The sequence below is a fragment of the Muntiacus reevesi genome, chromosome 2, assembly GCF_963930625.1.
Source record: "Muntiacus reevesi chromosome 2, mMunRee1.1, whole genome shotgun sequence".
NCBI lineage: Eukaryota > Metazoa > Chordata > Mammalia > Artiodactyla > Cervidae > Muntiacus > Muntiacus reevesi.
Window position 1 is genome coordinate 147,376,943 of NC_089250.1, and position 13,818 is coordinate 147,390,760.

The 13,818-nt window shown below is 41.9% G+C and overlaps 1 protein-coding gene across 8 annotated transcripts in view; it reads left to right on the forward strand.

The window, feature by feature from the left end:
• CFAP58 (cilia and flagella associated protein 58) overlaps positions 1-13,818 on the forward strand; it is a 171,101-nt gene that overhangs the window by 52,858 nt on the left and 104,425 nt on the right. The window contains exons 1-4 of one of the 8 annotated variants that reach the window (XM_065923277.1): positions 1,533-1,616; positions 2,006-2,139; positions 4,286-4,352; positions 7,480-7,657. The exons of 1 other annotated variant lie outside the window; for it this stretch is intronic. The gene's annotated coding sequence lies outside the window, so the exon portion shown is untranslated. Of the gene's footprint in view, positions 1-131; positions 201-413; positions 434-1,532; positions 1,617-2,005; positions 2,140-4,285; positions 4,353-7,479; positions 7,658-13,818 lie in introns of those variants that run through there. 6 more of the 8 variants (XM_065923278.1, XM_065923279.1, XM_065923281.1 and 3 more) reach the window with 6 other exon arrangements.

Consider the following 13,818-nt stretch of genomic DNA (forward strand, 5'->3'; position numbering starts at 1 on the left):
TCGGGTAAGACGGAATCTGGCTGCTGGATTTAAACTGGAGCGAATGGACAGGGAGTCGGGAGAGGACGCCCTTAAAAGTCTGTCTGGGCGGGCGGAAAGGTAGGAGTTAAGTCACTGCACGCAGACACTGGGTTTTCCGCGGCGCGTTTTACAAGCGGTGGAATTCCAGGGGCCACTTATTTTGTCCTTTGTAGGGAAATGTAAGTTGAGACTCAACGCCGGTCCTTCCTTTCGACTTCTAAGTGGATTAAAATAACTCACCAAATTCTATGATAATTGAGTGCATCTTTGCCTTTTCCTGAGTGAGTAGCACAAAGGAGCATCGTTACTAAATACTTTCATCTGTAGAGGGCGCTTTAAGTGTCCAAAGCGTGTTTACAGTTGGCATGTTAGGTCACTATTTTAGAAGAAGGAACTGAGGCCAGGACGGACTGTAAGTACCCTGGTCAGACTTGATGGGTTATGAAACCCATAACCTATTGTCTTCTCTTTGTGACTTGCCCAAAATCCACAGCCATTAGAAGTGGCTGGGAAGGGCTTGAATAAATCCTAGGTAAGTGACTTTGCAGGAATTAAACGCCACTGAGGGTACATTGGGAGAAATTATGAGAACACACTGTCTGAATGATTATCACCATTGCCACTGCTGTTTGGTTTTAGATCACCTTCTTCCTTTCCTCGGCAAGCCAGCCAAATAGCTTTCACAGTCGCCTGGAAGACATTAGGCTGAGTCTGAAAGATAAACAGGCAATGAGAACAAGTTCTAAAAATAGACCCCCTGGCCCTTGGCCCAGGTTACTCTTGTTTTCAAGCTGCTGCTACTGCTCACAGTTCTTTCCTTACATCAGAGACAGTTATGGTAGAGTTTTGGGGGGCTGCTGGGGAGAGGTGAGGAATGGGGTGATCTGTGGAAACCTTCCTGAAAGGGTGGTGATTTTGAAAATGTCTGCCAGTTGGATGGGTGAGGTGTTCAGGCACCCATCCCCCAAGTAGGGGGGGAAACTCCTGGGAGGCGGGGACCCTGGACTGAGCACCACTACCCTGCCTTGTAATCCTTGGAGTAGAAATCAGGGTTATATTATGTAGGGTAGAATGCCAAGAATAGTGCTTGAATGCCCTCTGGGATTGTCCTATAAGCGAAGTTGTTTCAGCGTTTTCTAAGGGTGGTTTATATTTACTGATGGAGCAACAAATCTATTACATTTGTTTTTCTTTCAGACCTGTTGATTTCACTCTCCGCGACCTCGTGACCACCTTCAGCACCACTCTGTTCTCACATTAAGTCCACTTTCCTATCTAGGCACATGAGTCGTTCTTCAACTGGCCTCTCTTAATACTTATCTTAGCAAACACATATCTCATTCCATTTTCCACACCAAACTTCTTGTAGTTCTTGGAACTTGTGCTTCTCCGAATGTGATATGAGGTTTGTTTTTCCCCCTTGGATGTTCACATGGGCTCTATCTTCTGTCTGCAACCTTTACGCCACCTCTTCCTCCAACCTGTCATCCCCGATGTTCACACACATTTTTTTTTTTTTTTGCATCACTAATGTCTTAAGGTCTCCAAATAGGTGATATCTTCTCTAGGAAGTCTTCCTTGAACCCCACGCCTGGGTTAGACACTCCCCTCCCCCATGTAGTTTCCATAACACCTTGTGCTTGTTCTAGAAAAGGTTTTTAAAAGACGGGAAAATGCAGGGACTTCCCTGGTGGTCCAGTAGCTAAGACTGCAAGCTCCCGGTGCAGGGGGCCCTGGTTGGATGCCTTCTCGGGGAACTAGATCCCACTTGCCACAACTAATAGTTTGCATGCCACAACTAAAGATCCCAAGTTGTTGTTTAGTTGCTAAATTGGTCCAACTCTTTTGCTACCCCCATGGACTGCTGCCAGGCTCCTCAGTCTGTGGGATTTCCCAGGCAAGAATGGGGCGGGTTGCCATTTCCTTTTCCAGGGGATCTTCCCAACCCAGGAGTCAAACCCATGTCTCCTGCATTGGCTGGCAGATTTTTTACCACTGAGCCACCAGGAAAGCCCAAGTTAAAAAAAAAGATCCTACAGGTTAAAAAAAAAAAAAAAAAGATCCTGCTTGTCACAATGAAGATTCCTGCATGCTGCAACTAAGCCCTGGCACAGCCACGTAAGTAAAGTTTTAAAAATAAATATTTTAAAAAGACAGGAATGGACAAAGATTCAACTTCTGGGAATGTGAGGGGCCAAGAATTCAGGGAACCTCTGCTGAATACAGAAATGCTGGGTCAAAAATCAACAATTGAAAGAAAGAAAGGGGGATCACTAGGTGTGAGACAGGAAGAAGGAACCCAAAGGCAAATAGTGTTATTTGACAGGAATATAAGCACAAATGGCTAAGGACTGGGGTTGGTATCCAAACAAACCTTGGGTTCTAGAAAAGCAGAGATCTGGACTTGAGACTCCTGCCTAAAGCTGACACCCTGGGAAGGATCTTAGGAGAAAAAAGTCTCCCACTCATCCAGGGCCACACCAAAGAAGTTTGTGGTTTGTTTGGGGCCTCTGGATGAATTTTAAAATATGTGCTATAGAGACTGAAACCACTAGCCTGCCTTTGCCATGATTAGTTGTGAGGTCCCAATATTACCCATGTGTTGAGAGAACCCTAGAGTCCGGAAAGAATATAGAAGCTGATTCCAAAGTGATGAATCCCCCAGTCCTGTCAGAAGCAAATGCAAAACACAATTTTTTTTTTCTGATCTCTGACAGATTAAAAAATTCCCATTGGAGATAGAGTTTATAATAAGAAATTATAAACCCAACTAGGAAATGAACCACATGAGGGACTGGATTGGTGATAATCAGAAGAATTAGCTCCTTAAGAACTTGAGGCAGTAGAACAACTTGAAAAAGACTAAAATAGTTATGTTCAACATAATTACAGAGACGGAAGTATAGAACATATCACTATGAAAAAATAGGGCAGATTTGGAAAAGTACAAATATAATATTTAGAAATAAAATTTTAGTCATTTACATTTTAAAAACCCTCTATGGGCAGAATTCTTTTTTTCCTTAAGTCAGTGGTAATATATCCAGCAAAAATCCAATGAAAATAACTCATTAAAAAGGGGGAAATAAAGAAAAGTAACATACTAATTTCACTTGTGAATACTGTTTTATAAATTCTAAATAAAATATTAACACAGAATTCCATAGCACATCAAAAGAATGTTACATCACAAATAGATCAAAAACGAAAAACTGAAAGACCATCACTAAGATCTGAAAAGTCATTAGAAAAAATTCATCATCAAAATACAGATAAACATTTCTGTAGTATGATAAAAGTAGAGAGTGAAATTCTTCTCCAAAGCCAATATTATGCTTATTGGGAAATGTTAAAATTAGTGCAAGATGAGAAAGTCCTCTTACCACCCCCCTCCTCTTTTTTAGATTTATCAATTAGGAATGTGTTAGGTTACAAGGAATAGATTACCTGACTATAATTTTATGTGTGTCTAAGATAAGAAATTAAATAGGGCTTTATTATTCTCAAAGGAGAAGTCTGTATATAGGTTGCTTTTGTTCAATACCTTCCTAGTTTCGGGGCTGGTCAAAGGTTATGCATATTTACTGTTTTGCTATTTATTGCAAAATTGTCCTGCAAAGAAGTTTCACCAATTTAGACTTTCATGAAAGCGTGAGAATGTTTCTATCCCTGCATCTTTTTCTGCATTGTCTATTTTTTTACTTTAGTTTGCCTCTTTTATAGGTAAAAAATATCTCAATGTCTTGCTGTGCATTTCTTTAATTACAAATGGGTCTAAACAGAACGTTATTACTGACCATTTTGTTTGTGAGTAATCAGTAATAACTTCACCTGTTTTTCTGTTGACTTCTTTTGTGTGTGTGAAAGTAAATGGAATTTTTTTTTTTTTTTTTTTTTTAATGATCTTTGGTGCTAAACAGGGCTTCAAATTCCACAGTGAAAGGTGACTTGTGATCAACCCCAGAACAATTGCAGGGCAGCCTCACACTATACTTCACAACCAGGAATGTTGGAAACAAAAAAGCCAAACAAACGTGGGGACAGATGTCCTGTTCACCCCCAGCTGTGGTTATCACAGTGTATGGAATAAAATACATGACAGTGGAAGCGACAGGAAGCCAATGCTAGTCATGCAGGGTCTGATGGATGGAAAGAAGAGACTTTCCCTTGATTTGGTATATCTCTCACCATCCTGAATTCACCTGTGCATGCAGTTTTGAGAGAGAACAACAAATTGGCTTATAGGGTTTTTTCTCTAAAACAGGCTGCTTTGCTGAGACCTCCAAGGTGTCGCTGTACAGGACAGATGATTTGCATTTGCTTTCCTCAAGGTTTGTGTTGGGAAAACACTTCCTATCCCTTCTTGGAATGTTGCTGCCAGCAAGGCCTTTGGAGATCTTTTTACCAACAAAAATGAAACCAAGAGAATTTAGGTCATGTACTCAAGGTCACATTATTGGTTAGTGACAGCATACATGTGTACGTGTTAAGTTGCCTCAGTTGTGTCCGACTCTTTGCGACGCTGTGCACTGTAGCCTTCCGGGCTCTTCAGTCCACGGGATTCTCCAGGCAAGAATACTGGAGCAGGTTGCCATTTTCCTCCTCCAGGGGATCTTCCCAACCCAGGGATCGAACCCGCGTCTCTTATGTCTCCTGCATTGGCAGGCATGTTCTTTATCACTAGGGCCACCTGGGAAGGCCACATAATAATAGCTAAAATTTATACTCCGTGTTAGATGTTGCTCTAAATACTTCACATATGATAACTTGTTTAATTCTCATAATAACCGTAATAGGTATTGTTGGAAAGCCTTGGTGGTTCAGCAATCAAGAATCCACCTGCAAGATAGGAGACTCAGGTTTGATCCTTGGTTTGAGAAGATCCGGTGGAGAAGGAAATGGCAACCCACTCCAGTATCCTTGCCTGGGAAATCGCAAGGACAGAGAAGCCTGGTGGGCTATAGTCCATGGTGTCACAAAAGAGTCGAATATGACTTAGCAACTAAACAACAATAATAGGTATCATTTGCATTCCCATTTCACAGGTAAAGAAACTGAGGCCCAGAGAAGCTAATTAACTTATCCAAGATCACACAGCTAACAAGTGAGAGTCAGGATTTGAACCAGGAAATTTGCTCCAGAATCTTGCCTTCAACTACTTTGCTATGAAGAAGTAAATCCCCTTCAAATGTACAAATACACTGAATTTCCCCAAGAAAGGGATTATAATAGAATGAGATTATAATAGAACATTTTCCCAACCTTTTTTGGAAATACGTTCTACCCCAGAATGTGAATACTCTCACATACAAGTACTTTACAAGTGAAAGACAGTTACCTTAGACACAATCCTTATGCTTACTACATGTAATGTAGTACTAATGTAATGGTGTATTCCCTCTTGTTTTTCTCCTTGCATCTCTTATCCTTTTTTGAAAAAAAAAACAAAAAACTCAGGCTACAACTTACTCAAGAGTCATCATCTGTGGTTTGGAAAAAATACCTCTTTAAACTGATCTTCTGGTTCACATCTCTGTTATGAAAGCTGTTAGTGGTTTTACTTGTTAAGTTTCCATCCACAGACACCACTTGGAGTGGGAAAGACTGTTAGACAATTTCTATCAAGTGTATTTCTGGTCAGGAGGTATTCATTACTCTCCTTGTAGTTAATGTCTAATGATGGTACATGAACGCTTTAAGACAAATCACCGTGCCGTTACCTTAGAAAAATCTTCACTCCCTCATTCATTCGTTCATTCAATATGTGGGCACCTACTATATGCCAGGCATTGTGCTGAATCAGGAGTTGGCAAACTCTGGCTGGCAGGCCAACTCCAGAGTGCCACCTGTTTCTGTAAATAAGGTTTTCTTGGATCACAACCAAGCCCATTCATTTATGTTTCTTCTGTGGCTGCTTCTGTGCTTATGGCAGAGTGAAAATAGCTACTACAGAAAATGTGTGGCCTGGTGAAGGCCAACATATTTCTTAATCTGTTTCTTTATAGACCTAGTTTGCAGATTATGGTGCTATAATCTAGAACACAATGGTATTCTAGGCTGGTCTCTACCATCCTGGTTGTTTGCATTGTCCTATTTAGCTTATGCTGTGTTTCAAGTTCCTTTGGTAGCATTGGAGGTAGCAGTGGAGGTTTTTTGCCTCCCTTGCACTGCCTCAGAGAACACCTGCTCACAGCAGATGCTCAGCAGGCACTTTTCGTTAGGTAGATTTGGCAGCAGATATTGGAAATAAAGCAACCTATCTACAGAGTAGAAAGAATTTATTCCTTTAAGATAGCAAAGAGTTTCACTTTACAGATGCTTATCTTCACTGCTAAGAGAAGCAAATGGTAACTTTGTTGAGTGCCTACTGTGCATTGAACCCTGAGGTTAAAAAGAAAAGCCTTGGTTCTTTGACATTTGCATCAGAGATGGGAAGAGAAATGAGATACTTAATATTTCTATTTGAGGGCCTAGTGTATACTTGGAGATGATTTTAATTACCTTAGAATCTTAAATGTTTATGTTCCAGTAGGTTTTAGCTAGTTACTAATCACTCGCAAGAGTGATTGCTGTGTGCCTGAGTGCATAAGCTGATTCTATTTTTCCTTTCTTCCTTCCTCTCTCCCTCTCTCCCTTCCTTCCTTCTTTCCATTTTTCCTTCCTTTAACAAACTTTCTGTTTTGAATGTCTCTTATAGGTCAGCACCATAGATGTATTAAAGAAAAGACTGGCCTTTCCAGACATAGATATAAACACATGATTACAATACAGTGCATTGATTAAGGGATGCTCAGATTTTCTAGTAATACAGAGAAGGTGTGCCAAACAAGGGGAGGTGGCACAGAGTTGACTCTTGAAAAAACTCACTGTACAAGGGAGACATAGGATATTTTAGACAAGGTACCAGCATATGTAAAGACTAGAAGTATTTGAAAATATGATGTTTTCAGGGGGTAGTAGAAAACAAGAGCACTGGCCCATCATCAAAGGGATTTGTGCCTTGATTTTCTTTTTTTTTTTTGCTTACAGTTCTCTCTCTTAAGGTGATTTTAAAAATTCTGTTTATTCAGAATTCTTATTTACTTCTTCATTCATTTAGTGTATTTGTTTATTTGTAGTGGAAACAGGTTATGTGGATCGATTCAGTTTTTTTCAGCAAGTCGGTTAGGTTAGCTGGTTGGTCTGTGTAAATCTTCACTAGTTTTAGGTAGGACATCAAACTGCAACCTTGGCCTGGCCTCTTGGCGAAGAACCACCCCCTGAGTGAGCTAGCTTACCTATCCAGTCACATCCAGAAGGAATTTGACCCAGTGGGAGAGGGGCAGTTAAGATGACTGGGTTGTGACTCAGTCTCCTTGTAAAAATGATCCCAGGCAGTGGAGATTACCCACTGCTTCCACCTTGTACCCGACCTTTCAATCTTCCTAATAAATCTGCCTGAGCTTTGCTGCCTCCTAGGGTATCAAGAGACGCATTTGTATGAAGACCCTTTGGGAATCGATGTCAAATGCTCAGCAAATGTTCTGTTAAGTTAGGTCTGCAGCAGTGTGGAAAAGAAGCAGATTAAAGGAATAAAATATGGCCCAAACAGTTTCGGAGAGTACTAGCCAGCTGGGACTCTGTTTTGTCATTTAAGGTGAGCATGGGGTCATCTGATAAATGATAACAATTTTCTGTAACACGTGGGCTGTTAATCTTCCCAAAAGCCTAGAGGAAAAGTGTTAGCTCTGATGACTGGAGCAGTTTTTTTCCATGTTGTTTTCGGCCCCAAATGCAGTGTTTAGATTTCATGGACATTAAATCCAGCGACATCACAATGCCTGTGCAAATAGGACCTGTGTTGGTCCTATTTTGTCTTTTTCTTTTGGTGAGGTTGGGGTGGGGAGATAAATAGTGGAAACTTGCTGCTCAAACAAATAAGATGAATTTGTTAGGAGGATGCAAAATATCTGGCAGAAACCAAGACAGCAGGTGTGCTGGGCCCCCTCAGGGACTGCACCCAGCATCTGAAAAGGCATCAACAACCAAGGGAGCCCCTCCCCCAATTCTTCCTTCCTTTCTTGAGCCTGCGGCATCCCCTTCTTGTTCATTTATTCTTCCCTGTCTGCAGCCTGCCTTTCTCTGCCTCTTTTGGGTGGTACATACTCAGTTCCAGATTCCACAATGAGTGACTTGCAACTTTTGGTACTAATTATAAATTCCCAGGAAAGATAATGGGTCACGTAGGTTAAGTCTCCACTCCTGACCCTTTCAGCTATGGCCAGAGGTGGAGCAGGGAGGTGGGAGGAACATATTTCTGGCTGGGAATTCTAGGCCCCACAGACTCCCCCCAAATTGCTTCTAGGAGCCCTCTGATCCACTGGAGGATTAGGTTTCTTTTAGGACACAGTCATTTTGTATTGCAGGCTGGAATTTCCATGTGGAGGCGCATATCTATGTTTCTTTCTGCTTTTCTGGAGTTTCACTTCATGGCCTCATGGAATGCTGTTGAAGAGGTGAGCACTATGTACAGAAAATGCTATTTTTATTACTGAGTCACAGCACACAGCAAGTCCTAAGGAAGCTAAACAAGAGGTGCTAAATCCAGGTTTCAAAGCTATGGTTTCCAGTAGTCATGTACAGATGTGAGAGTTGGACCATAAAGAAGGCTGAGTGCCAAAGAATTGATGCTTTCAAATTGTAGTGCTAGAGAAGACTCTTGAGAATCCCTTGGGCTGTAAGGAGATCAAACCTGTCAATCCTAAAGGAAATGAACCCTGAATATACATTGGAAGGTCTGATGCTGAAGCTAAAGCTTCAATACTTTGACCACTTGATGAGAAGAGCTGACTCACTGGAAAAGACCCTGATGCTGGGAAAGACTGAAGGCAAAAGGAGAAGGGGGCGGCAGAGGATGAGATGGTTAGATAGTATCACCAACTCAGTGCACATGAATTTGAGCAAACTCCAGGAAACGTCGGAGGACAGAAGATCCTGGAGGGCTGCAGTCCTTGGGGTCACAAAGAGTTGGACACAGCTGAGTGACTCAACAACAACGATATCCAGGTTTAAACAAGGGGCTTGCATATGTATTACAGATCATGATCATACATTTAAATTATTTAGCAGAGCAAATGGGTGCATCCTTTGCTGTCCCTGGTCCTTGAGTTTATAGATATGTTTCTGCTAGTCTTCCAAAGGCTCCACATTCACCCAGACCCTCATATCAACATTGATGTCCACGAGTCCCTGATATGGACCCCACCCTTCCTGGAGCGGGATTTTTGCATTTTTACCTTGGAATCTGCCCTGTGCTATTTTCCACACTTGGGCTTCTTTCTCTTTTCCATGTCTCCATGTATCACTTACAGTCAAGTTTAAGAACCATGTCTACCATGTAACTTTCCTTACTAATACCATCCATCCTTCACAGGTCTTCCTTATTTCAGAACTCATTCAATAGTTGTTCACTTAATAGTTACGTACTGAGAGGCGTGATGGCCGTTTGTATTAGTTTACTGGGGCTGCCATAAAGAACCACAGACTGGGTGGCTTAAACAATAGACATTTGCTCACAGTTCTAGAGGGTGGACATCCCAGATCAAGGTGTCTGAGGGTTTGGTTTCTCCTATGACCTCTCCACTTGGCTTACAGATGGTCGCTTTGTTGCTGTATCTTTCATCTGTGTGTCTCTTTGTGTGCCCAGATTTCCTTTTCTTATAAGAACAGGAGTCAGATTTGGCCATTCGGGCCCACCCTAATGGCCTCATTTTAAACTTATTCACCTCTTCGAAGACCATATTTCTCAAATACAGTCACATTCCGAGGTACTGGGGGTTAGGGATTCAACATATGAATTTTAGGGAGATCCAGTTTAGCCCATAACACCAATAGAGGCAGGCTGAACAAGAAAGAAAGTGATACTTGTTCTCTTGTTGTTTGACAGCCTGGTAGAAAAGATGAAACAGCAGGACCCTACTGGATACAAAAGCCTCTCTCTGCTTTCTTAAATGTAGGAAAAAGGCTTCAGACTCCTAGACCTTCCCTGAGTACTAAAGGGCAGATTCAAACAGTTACCAATTGGGGAGTGGAGGGAATTCAGAAACAAAAGAGAAACAATATCATAGCCATAAAGCAGGGTTCTAGTTCCTCCTCAAATGGTATAGTTAATAATGTATCTGATCTCTGGGTGGAACTAGGGTATCCACCCAGGTAGGGGATGGTAACTTCTGTCTAAACACAAACAGGAGGAACCCAGACTGGTTGGAACCTGAAGGTTGATAATTGAGATTCCTGGAACACTACCTTTGTTACCTCATCACCAACCAATCAGAAAAAAGTCACACACTTTGTAGCCTGCCCCTGCCCCCCAGATCATCAGGGAGTTCCGGCTTTCTGAGCGTGGTCTGCCCATTAAATAAGGAGATTCTGATATTTCAGTTTGTTTGGCCTCACTGTGCATTAGGGACATGAACTTGGGTTCAGCAAGGACAGATATGAAACAACTATTTCCATGAATCCATAGTTAATTACCATTACGGGATGGTCCAAGAAGCAGAAAAAGGGGTACTTGAAAACGTAGTGTGGTGTTGGGAGTGGGTCAGGAATGTCCTCTAAGTTAGATCTGAAGGAAGGATGGGTGGGAGTCAGCCAGGTTGAAGAGGGAAGGTCGATTATTCCAGATTGGTAGCAGGGAAGAACATGACATATCCAAGGAATCAAAAGAAGCTATTGCAGCAAGAAGTGAGTGGTGGGAGAAGGCAGCAGATGGCTGACGGGACCAGATTACACAGGATGTTCTGTTCTGACAGCCTCATTTCAGTGCTTACTGCATCGTGTCTTGGACTGATTTTTGTGTGTGGAGGAGGGGTCACTGCATGTTTTACTTCCCCTTCTGCTCCTTTAGGGAGTGGAGACTTGATCCCTTCATGGTCTCCATGGTGCGAAGGGATATAGTAGGTGCTCAGTAAACAAATTAAGTGGGTGTATTGAGAACTGAGATTAACAGAAGCACTCTTGTCTAAATTAGGCGCTGACCCAGTCTGGAGAGAGTTTCTCCCAAAGGCTCTAGAAGGTGAGGACTTTTGGTAGTAGGATGCCACCTAGCGCTCTTTTTAATTACAGCAACAAAGGGGAGCCTGGTAGTGAGTGAGTAGTCTTTGACTGTAACCTGGAAAATTGGGACACAAAGCATTTTTTTTTTCATCAGCATAAATTGTCAAGCCACCCATCCTCTCATTCACTCATCTATCCTTTTTGATGTCCTCCTGCCTCTCTTTAATTAAAGATGTCATGTTCCTTCCACCTCCAGTGGTTCCGAGTGTCTGTGTTCTGTCTGTCTCCACATGATAAATAATGCTCTCAGGTATCAGTGTCTAGATTCCTGAGCACTCATAGTGCTTGCTGTTGACAGAGTCTGTTGTAAATGACACCATCACATCATGTTAGAATTAATTGTAGATTTTTCATTCTTTCCCCCAAAGCCAAAGGGCATTGACTGTCTTACTCGCTGCTGTGGCTCCTATGGCCAGCCTTGGGAGCTGTTGTTCTGTAGTAGCTGCTTAAACAAAAGTGTTTTCTGCACTGAACTGCTGCAACCTTGGCAGGTCATCTGCTTGTGAAACTGTCCCATCGGCAATTCCCAGGCAGTGGGAAGACACATAGTTCTCTACAAGTGACACCAGTACAAGATATGGGTGGCCAGGGCCCTCTAGATCTTTCTTTATGGCTGTGTACCTTTAACAATGTTATTATGGAGTTTCTCTGGATTATGTTGGTCCCATGAGCTGGTCCCAGTGTTGTAATCAAGTTTTCTGTAAACACAAAGTAGGCTGAGTCAAGTTTCCTGCTCCATCTCCACCTCATTTCTTTTAACTTGGTTTAAAGTTTGGTTCAACCTGCTTCTCCAGCTTCATGTGCCACTTATTTCACGATTTCCCTGCACACTGTGGCTCAGTCACATTTTGTTCTATTTGTCCACCACATACACAGTCTCTGTTCATGAATGAGATATCATTGTACAAAAGTTAATTTCCCTCAAATTAATTCATAAATTCAATGAAGTTCCAATTGACATTTGTCATGAGGAACTTGAAAAATATCCTGAAAACTTATATGGGGCAATAAAGATTCATGAATAGCCAGTGCAATTTTGACAGAGCAGGGAGGCGTGTTCTGTCCTTTAACTATGATGACTGGCTACAAAATCATAGTGATAAAACCTTGTGGTGCCGACACAGGAATAAACCAGAGAGTTCAGAACAGACCCATCTATATTTGGGGAAGATGTTGAAAAATGGACTCATTCCATTGAGGAAAATAAAACTGATCCTTATCTCACACCATATAGGGATGGATTAAATAACTAAATGTGTAAAAGGAAAATTATTAAGCTAATTGGGCTTCCCTGATAGCTCAGCTGGTAAAGAATTCACCTGCAATGCAGAAGACCCTGGTTTGATCCCTGGGTTGGGAAGGTCCACTGGAGAAGGGATAGGCTACCCACTCCAGTATTCTTGGGTTTTCCTTGTGACTCAGCTGGTAAAGAATCCACCTGCAATGTAGGAGACCTGGGTTTGATCCCTGGATTGGGAAAATCCCCTGGAGAAGGGAAAGGCTCCAGATGGATTAAACTAGACATGTAAAAGTAAAATTAGTAAGCTAATAGAAGAGTGTGATAGAGAATATATTTATAACCTTGGAATTGAGAAGGATTTATTAAATTATACTAAAAAGCATAAAGAGGATGAAGGGCTATAAAATTAAAGATTATTCTTCTACAAAGGATATCACAAGCAACATGGCCAGTCTTTGAAAGTAGATTAATGTCTAGATGTTACAAAGACCTCTTGCAAATCAAAAAGAGCAATAGAAAAATAGGCAAAGGCTATAAATAGACAATTCACAGAAGGGGACCCCAAGTGACTTATAAAAGTACGAAGAACTGCTCAATTTCACTCATAGAGAGATGCAAATTAAAACAATGTGCTGACATGAATTCCATGATATTGACACAAATTAGGAAACTGGCTAATTAGATGAATCAGTATTTGTAAGGCCCTGAGAATAGTATCTGACACTTAGTAAACACTATATGACTATTTATAAATAAATAAACCACTGCATGCTGGTAAGGATGGGAGTAGGGGACACTCTGGAATGTGGCATAGGGCAGCAGTTCTGGTGGGCCATCTAGCAGTACTTGGTGAAGTCAAGTACCCAGGGCTTCTGCCAGGCTACTAGGCACCTTTGTGCCTTTGGAAAATACTGTCTACCACAGTATGCATTTGAAAAGGGCATACCCTCTGGATAATCACAGCCCGTAGGTTCACGGCTTGACTAAGGAACAAAACTTTGGTGGGAGGGAAAGGACATGTCTTCCTCCAGCAGAGCATGGGCATGACATGGGCAAGAGGGAGGGGTCTGTTTTTCAGCCCCCACTGGCTGTCTGGCTGGATGCGTCTGTGCAGGACAAGTTGAATATGATGGCCTCGTGTATCCCCTTTGGTTTTAACAATTTCACTCCTAGGCATATATTTCAGAGGAGTTTGTTCATAGGTCCATAAAAGACCACTGACAAGGATGACCATAGCTTATGATATTGGAGAGGTGGAGCCAGCCTTGGTATCCAGCACTGTGGGGCTGAAAGCAAAAGGTAAGGATGTCCAACACAGAAAGCAGTGCCACAATAAGAAGCAATGAACTGGGATTACAACACCTACAAAACAGGACAGAACCTTAAAGAGATTGCTGAATGAAAACTAGAAAACAGGATGATCATTAAAGTCCAATACCACTGTTACAATTAAAAACGTGCAG